Consider the following 6,350-nt stretch of genomic DNA (forward strand, 5'->3'; position numbering starts at 1 on the left):
ACAGGGCCAGCGGAGTGAGACCGCATGTATTGGTTGCACAGCAGCAATATCCTCAAGGGGCAGAGTGAGGTTGTTGACCTCATGAAGCCAGGGTCAGGCTGTGCGGCGCTCTGCTCATGCATGTCAGACTGAGTGGATTCTGTCTCTCACGGATGCCTCGAGGGCGACAGTAGACATTTGTTGGTATAGAGGTTGAGTATCTGATTGATATTCAGTAACACAAACAGAGACCGCCGGGTCTATGACACGCTTTGGGGTGATATCGGGTTGCACACTGAGACATGCAAATTCTCACCTCCTCCACTTACAGTCCTAACACACTGAGCTGTCTAAACAAGCATGCAGACACATACACACGCACACACACACACAGACACACACACACACACGCACGCGCGCACACACACACACACACACACACACACACACACAAACACACACACACACACACACACACTCGCAGGCTCCCATGTCCCGGGTTCGAACCCTGGCCCATCCCAGGTCCTTCCTGTGTGGAGTTTGCATGTTCACCCCATGTTCGTGTGGGTTTCCTCCCCCTTGCTCCGGTTTCCTCCCACCATCAAAGGCATGTAACTAATGCCATTTTTGTTTTTCAGTGTTAGTTTTATTAATGTTTTAAATTATATATTTTAAATTTGCAATTAGATCAAAGCGCTGGACACTTTTCTTAATAATAAAAACTATTTTACTGATCATTTTCATGTCCTGGGGACAGACATGGCACCCATTCGCCTAAATGGTTCATTTATTTCACTCTATTAAAGTAGTCATTTTCGTCTTTCACTAATATGGAATAAAGGTCTGCGCTTACATCCGAACGTTAAAGGTCAATGTATACCTTGACATTTTATATATATATATATATATTTAAGCAATATATCACGAGAGCAAGTGTGTTGTGGTGAATATATCCCCCTGATCAGTTGTTATCCCACGAGGCCGCAGGCCGAGTGGGATAACAACTGAGCAGGGGGATATATTCCACAACACACGCTGCTCGAGTGCTATATTGCTTTTATAAAAGGGTTCCAAGTATAATAATATAATAATAATAACACTATAAGTCCGACTGGCATGGTATTCTGAGAGTCAGTTGAAACACTACTGTAAGGCGGGACCTCTAGCAAGAAGATAGACCTGCGGGTGATTTGATTGGATCGTTCTGGAGACTGAAGTTGACATTGGCCAATCCTGGCGCTTGGCTGAGAGCTTTCTGGAAACCCAGGCAGCTCGAGCGCAGCGTTGCATTCTCAGGGCTTGCCCGACACCAACTAACGTTACGGGGTTAAATGCGGGGTTAAATGCGGAGTTAACAGCCTTTCTTTTGCAAAGAAGACATTAGCCCGCATCTATTCTTGTACAAAACATCATTTTCTGCTAAGTATTAGTAAAGTTATAAGCGAAGATCGATTCACAAGGATCTGACAGCTGTCTCCGCCATTTTTTTTTCCTACGTTGTCATTTGAGGTAAGCCTTATTATTACTTTCTTAGTAAGAGAGTTGCCATGGCAACCAATAACCCATGGCCATGGGTTATTGAACTCGGTTACTGGAATTATACAATGGCTGTGAACCAATCAGATTGCTTGATTTGAGAGAGCCATTTTATAAATATATATATACTATACCCCCAAGGAATTTTACAGGTTCCTCTCTGAGGTCTGATCAGTTTAGTACCAGCAATTTTGCAAGTAGACAGCTGTTCCCATGTGTTTGCACAATGAGCCACTACTGCCAGCCAGTTGTCTGGCATTGAGATCAAAATGAATATATTCGACCCAGAGCCGTGTAGAAGAGTCGCAACATCTCCATTCACTCCAATGGATGATTTTTTTTTACTCTCAAGAGTTCCAGGAAGTACGTTTCCTGGATTAAGCAGCACTGTCGAGTTGCAGCAAAATGGACAGTTTGTGTTGTACTTTGAAAGTTGTTGTTTTGTTAAATCTAATCTAACCCCTTCCTGGCTGTTCATTGCCTAATGAGTCACGCATTTTGGTCCTCCGCTGACGCCACTCTCTCTCTAAATTGCCCTGACTCGACCTAAGTTCAAACATTCTAAAAATATATATCTTCATCTGCTTCTCTGCAGGTTTTAAAGCCTGACGTCATTTCAAACCTGCGGGCACAGAGGCTACTGAAGTGCTGATCATAATCGGCCTCAATTACTGTAAATGTCACCGGCTTCCCTTAGAAGGGATTTCCTGAAGGGGTGATTGTGGCTATCGATGAAATAGAAAGTTTGAGGTTGGACCAGGAAGTGCTGATGAATGACGGAGAGGATGTGTGGCGGGGCCAGCTGGGGTTCTAATGCTGGTTAACAGTGTGTGAACTGTGAAGTTAATGTGACCGTCTCAGTTTGGCACGGTGTGGCTTTTTCCATGCGCAATTATGGCCACTCTGTCAGCTCATCTGTGCCAAATAGAGCGCGGTCAGGAACGAGACCGCAAAGACCTGGATGTTAGCAGCACTTCCGCCTCTTAGGTGTAAAAGTCAATGGGATTTCTGCATGTGGATTTTGGTTCAATGCTTGAAATAAGGTCTGTGGTTAACAAAGTGTATGAAACTGCAAAGTTTGTGTTCAGCCAGATCGTCTTCACAAACGAGGAGCACTTTAATGATTTTCGAAGCCTAAATGCGTTGTAAGAAGATAATGCATTGTAAGAAGATAATGCGTTGTAAGAAGATAATGCGTTTTTACGCAATTTTCAGAAAACGCTTCAAAAGTCATACAAAATTGTCCTCATTTGGGAAGATGATCTTGCCGAACACAAACGTCGCTGTTTACTTTTGTTAAGCACAGACCTTATTTCATGCATTTAACCGAAATTCATACAAACCCAATTCATACGATTGACTTGAACACATACATGTAAGAACCAGGAAGTGCAGGAACGTCTGGGTAAAGCCATCGCTATATGCGCTCCTCTATTTGTGTCAGATCTCTGAGCGATGCCAGAATAATCACGGGCAAAAACGTTTCCGAGAGCTGCTATCTCTCATACCGCAAAGACGCTAAAGCTTACTGACATTTATTTTATACATGCATTTTTATTGGGATGCATAGAGGAAAGATCTGCCATCGCAAACCATCTGCTGACTTAGTACCGTGTGTGTGGGGTGTGTGTGTGTGTGTGTGTGTGTGTGTTTCTTCATCAGTATGTATGTATCCATGCATGTCTTTGTGTTTCAGCCCTCAGCTGTCCCCACAGCTAACCAGTAGCCCTGACAACCTAATCAGAATGCACGTGCATGACTTCCCACTGTTAACATGTGCTCATGTGTTGGTGTGTGTGTGTGTGTGTGTGTGTGTGTGTGTGTGTGTGTGTGTGTGCGTGTGTGTGCGTGTGCGTGCGTGTATGTGCGTGTGCGTGCGTGTGTGTGTGTGCGTGTGTGTGTGTGTGTGTGTGTGTGCGTGCGTGTGTGTGTGTGTGTGTGTGCGTGTGTGTGTGTGTGTGTGTGTGTGTGTGTGTGTGTGTGTGTGTGTGCGTGTGTGTATGTGTCATCGTGTAGTCGGTGTGTGTTGTATCCTGTGTAGGCCAACACTAACACAAAGGCGAACAGGCGGTTGGGGCCACAGAACAATAAAAAGCACGCAGTAGGGAGTGATGCCTCTCTGATATAGGGCTGTCAAACACTCCTGATGTTGTTGTTGTTGTCAATGAAAATCGTAGAGAGGTGTTTGTTCTAGAGGTTAAGTAAGTAAGTCAATAATTTATTTCGGTCCATTTGTCAGTTTCACATAAATGCAATGCATTACAATGTGCGTTTACATATAGGAGACCGAAAAGGTGTAGGCTGAAGCCGCAGCTTATGAAGGCCTACCCTTGGCTGTACCATTGACCACAGCCTAGAGGAGGCCTTTCTAACCAAGATGATGAAATACCAACAGCTAGAACAGACCATTTCACAGCTGGGCTACAGGTATAAACTTCTAGTTTTCATATTTGGTAGCCTAGGACCTAGGTCATGTCCATAAGCTGGTTGGGGTAGGTCTCCCAAAGAGGAGGGCCAAGCAGTTAGCGAGGTACTGTTCAATATCTACTATTATCGGCAGTCGCTCAATATGGAGGAGGCGCTGCTTTTTGTACCCATGAAGTGGATACTGACCGTTATCTTGCATTACAGTATAATTAAGCAATATCACAAACCATCTGCTGACTTAGTACTGTGTGTGTGTGTGTGTGTGTGTGTGTGTGTGTGTGTGTGTGTGTATGTGCGTGCGTGCGTGCGTGCGTGCGTGCGTGGCATGCGTGTGTGTATGTGTCATCATGTAGTCTGTGTGTGTTGTAATGTTGTACATGCTGTGTCGGCCAACACTAATACAAAGCCAAACAGAACAGTAAAAAGCATGCAGTAGGGAGTCATGCCTCTCTGATATAGGGCTGTCAAAGGACCTATCACAAGCTTGAATACTTCACTTGGGTGGTGGTCCAACTACGAGCAGTCCTCACCCCCACAGCTATCCAAACACATAAACCAGCAATCCTATAGGTAGCAGCAGAGCAGCAGGGGAGAGATTATAATCTCCTTCAGAGAAGAATTGCATCATCTACTTTTGGCACAAACTGCCATTATATGAGGAGTGTGTGCCATGTTGCTGTATTGCCACGCTTATTTTCATCCACTACTGTCGGCATGACAGTGTTTGCTTTATTACTCATAAATGGCCACTGGCATGCTTCAGTGATTCAGAAAAACAAATATTTTATAATAGGCCTTTGAGAATTGGGGTGTGGAGTCCAGAACAGTAAATTAGATTGCTTTAATGCAGTTGCTAAAATCAGATTAGGGAGAAATATTGAGTGTCTCTTCTTGAATATTATGCCGTACACAGCAGTATTTCAATTTCAAGGCAGCTGTGTTAGCATATTTAGAGGTTAACTCCATACAGTCCTTGGTGGACTGCATACAGCCACAGCTGTTGAAATCAGTTTGCTTAGCCTGATAAATGCATCCAATACATGTAAGAATGTACGTAAGCACAAGGGTTAAACCAAATAATCAGGAAGTGAAACTGAGTCCGGCTCAACAGTTTAACACTTTACTTATTTATTTATTTATTTATTCATTGTGATCCTCCTGTGGCCTTCTATTTCTTGATCAGTGCTTTACAGGAAGGGTCACATCTCAGTAACGTACAAGTAAAACTAATAAAATTTGCTTTATAATTAAATTGATCAGTGACCTACTTACATATACTCATGTGTAAACTATTACACAATTATATTTATTTTCTTCTTTCCAGTCTGTAATCAATTTCATGCGTCTTTTGAATCAAGTGTATGGAGTTCCCTGCAGTCTTTCACCAATTTCATGCTTGACTAGAACGGATTGTCAAGTCATATGGGCTATATATTGCAAAGAAATTCCAAGCCTCTTGATTTTAATGCAAATTGAAATTATCTGCATTGAGGCCCGTATCTAGGGTGAGGTTACTGGGTGGGCAATTGAAAATTTTGGGTGGGCAATGAAAATAGTCATACCAAAAAAAAACTCTGTTGCATTATATTCTAACACTAAACTGTTCCACATTGTGCTGTGGGTAACCTAAGTATGAACTTTCACTCAGGGGACAGGCCAATGTTTACAAAACTCCTATTATTAAAACTATTTGCAAACTAACTATGTACATACAAACTAACTAACAAACTAACTATTTACACAACTGTTATTATATTCACAAGACTTTTAGTCTTAAAAGTGAAAAGAAAACAACTTTGAAAGCAGATTGATTTACCATAAAACTTAAAAACATCCTTCATCCATAATTTCAATAATCAACTCCATAACAGTTATTTTCATTGGATGACCTTATTTCTCAAATCAAATTAAAGACTAGTGCAGTGAGACTTAACAATAGCTAAAAACTATTTGCCATTTAGCCTTCAAACCTATATTTACAAGACTTTTAATCTTATTCAAACTCAAACTGAAATTAAAACTTTGAAAGCAGATTGACTTTGTTACCCTAACAAATAAATAACAATCCTTCATCCATAGTTTAAAATAATCAACTCCATAATATTCTTTTCATTGGATGAGGTTATTTCTCAAATCAAATTAAAGCTATAACTACTGTTAGGTGCCCTAAACTAACTAACCCAGTGGTCTCCAACCTTCGGGTCGCGACCCTAAGTGCGGTCGCCTGGAATTCAAAAAGGGAGATAAAAAAAAAAAATTTGGGTGGGCAAGATTAATTTTTGGGTGGGCATAGCCCACCCCTGCCACCCCCTAGAATCGGCCCTTTACGTTGCATTTCCACATGACCAACAAAACTTGTACCAGTACATGCTATTGTCCAACAGTTGAATTGTATTTATACTGTAGCA

The sequence above is a fragment of the Poromitra crassiceps genome (genome assembly GCF_964638095.1).
Source record: "Poromitra crassiceps genome assembly, chromosome: 15".
NCBI lineage: Eukaryota > Metazoa > Chordata > Actinopteri > Beryciformes > Melamphaidae > Poromitra > Poromitra crassiceps.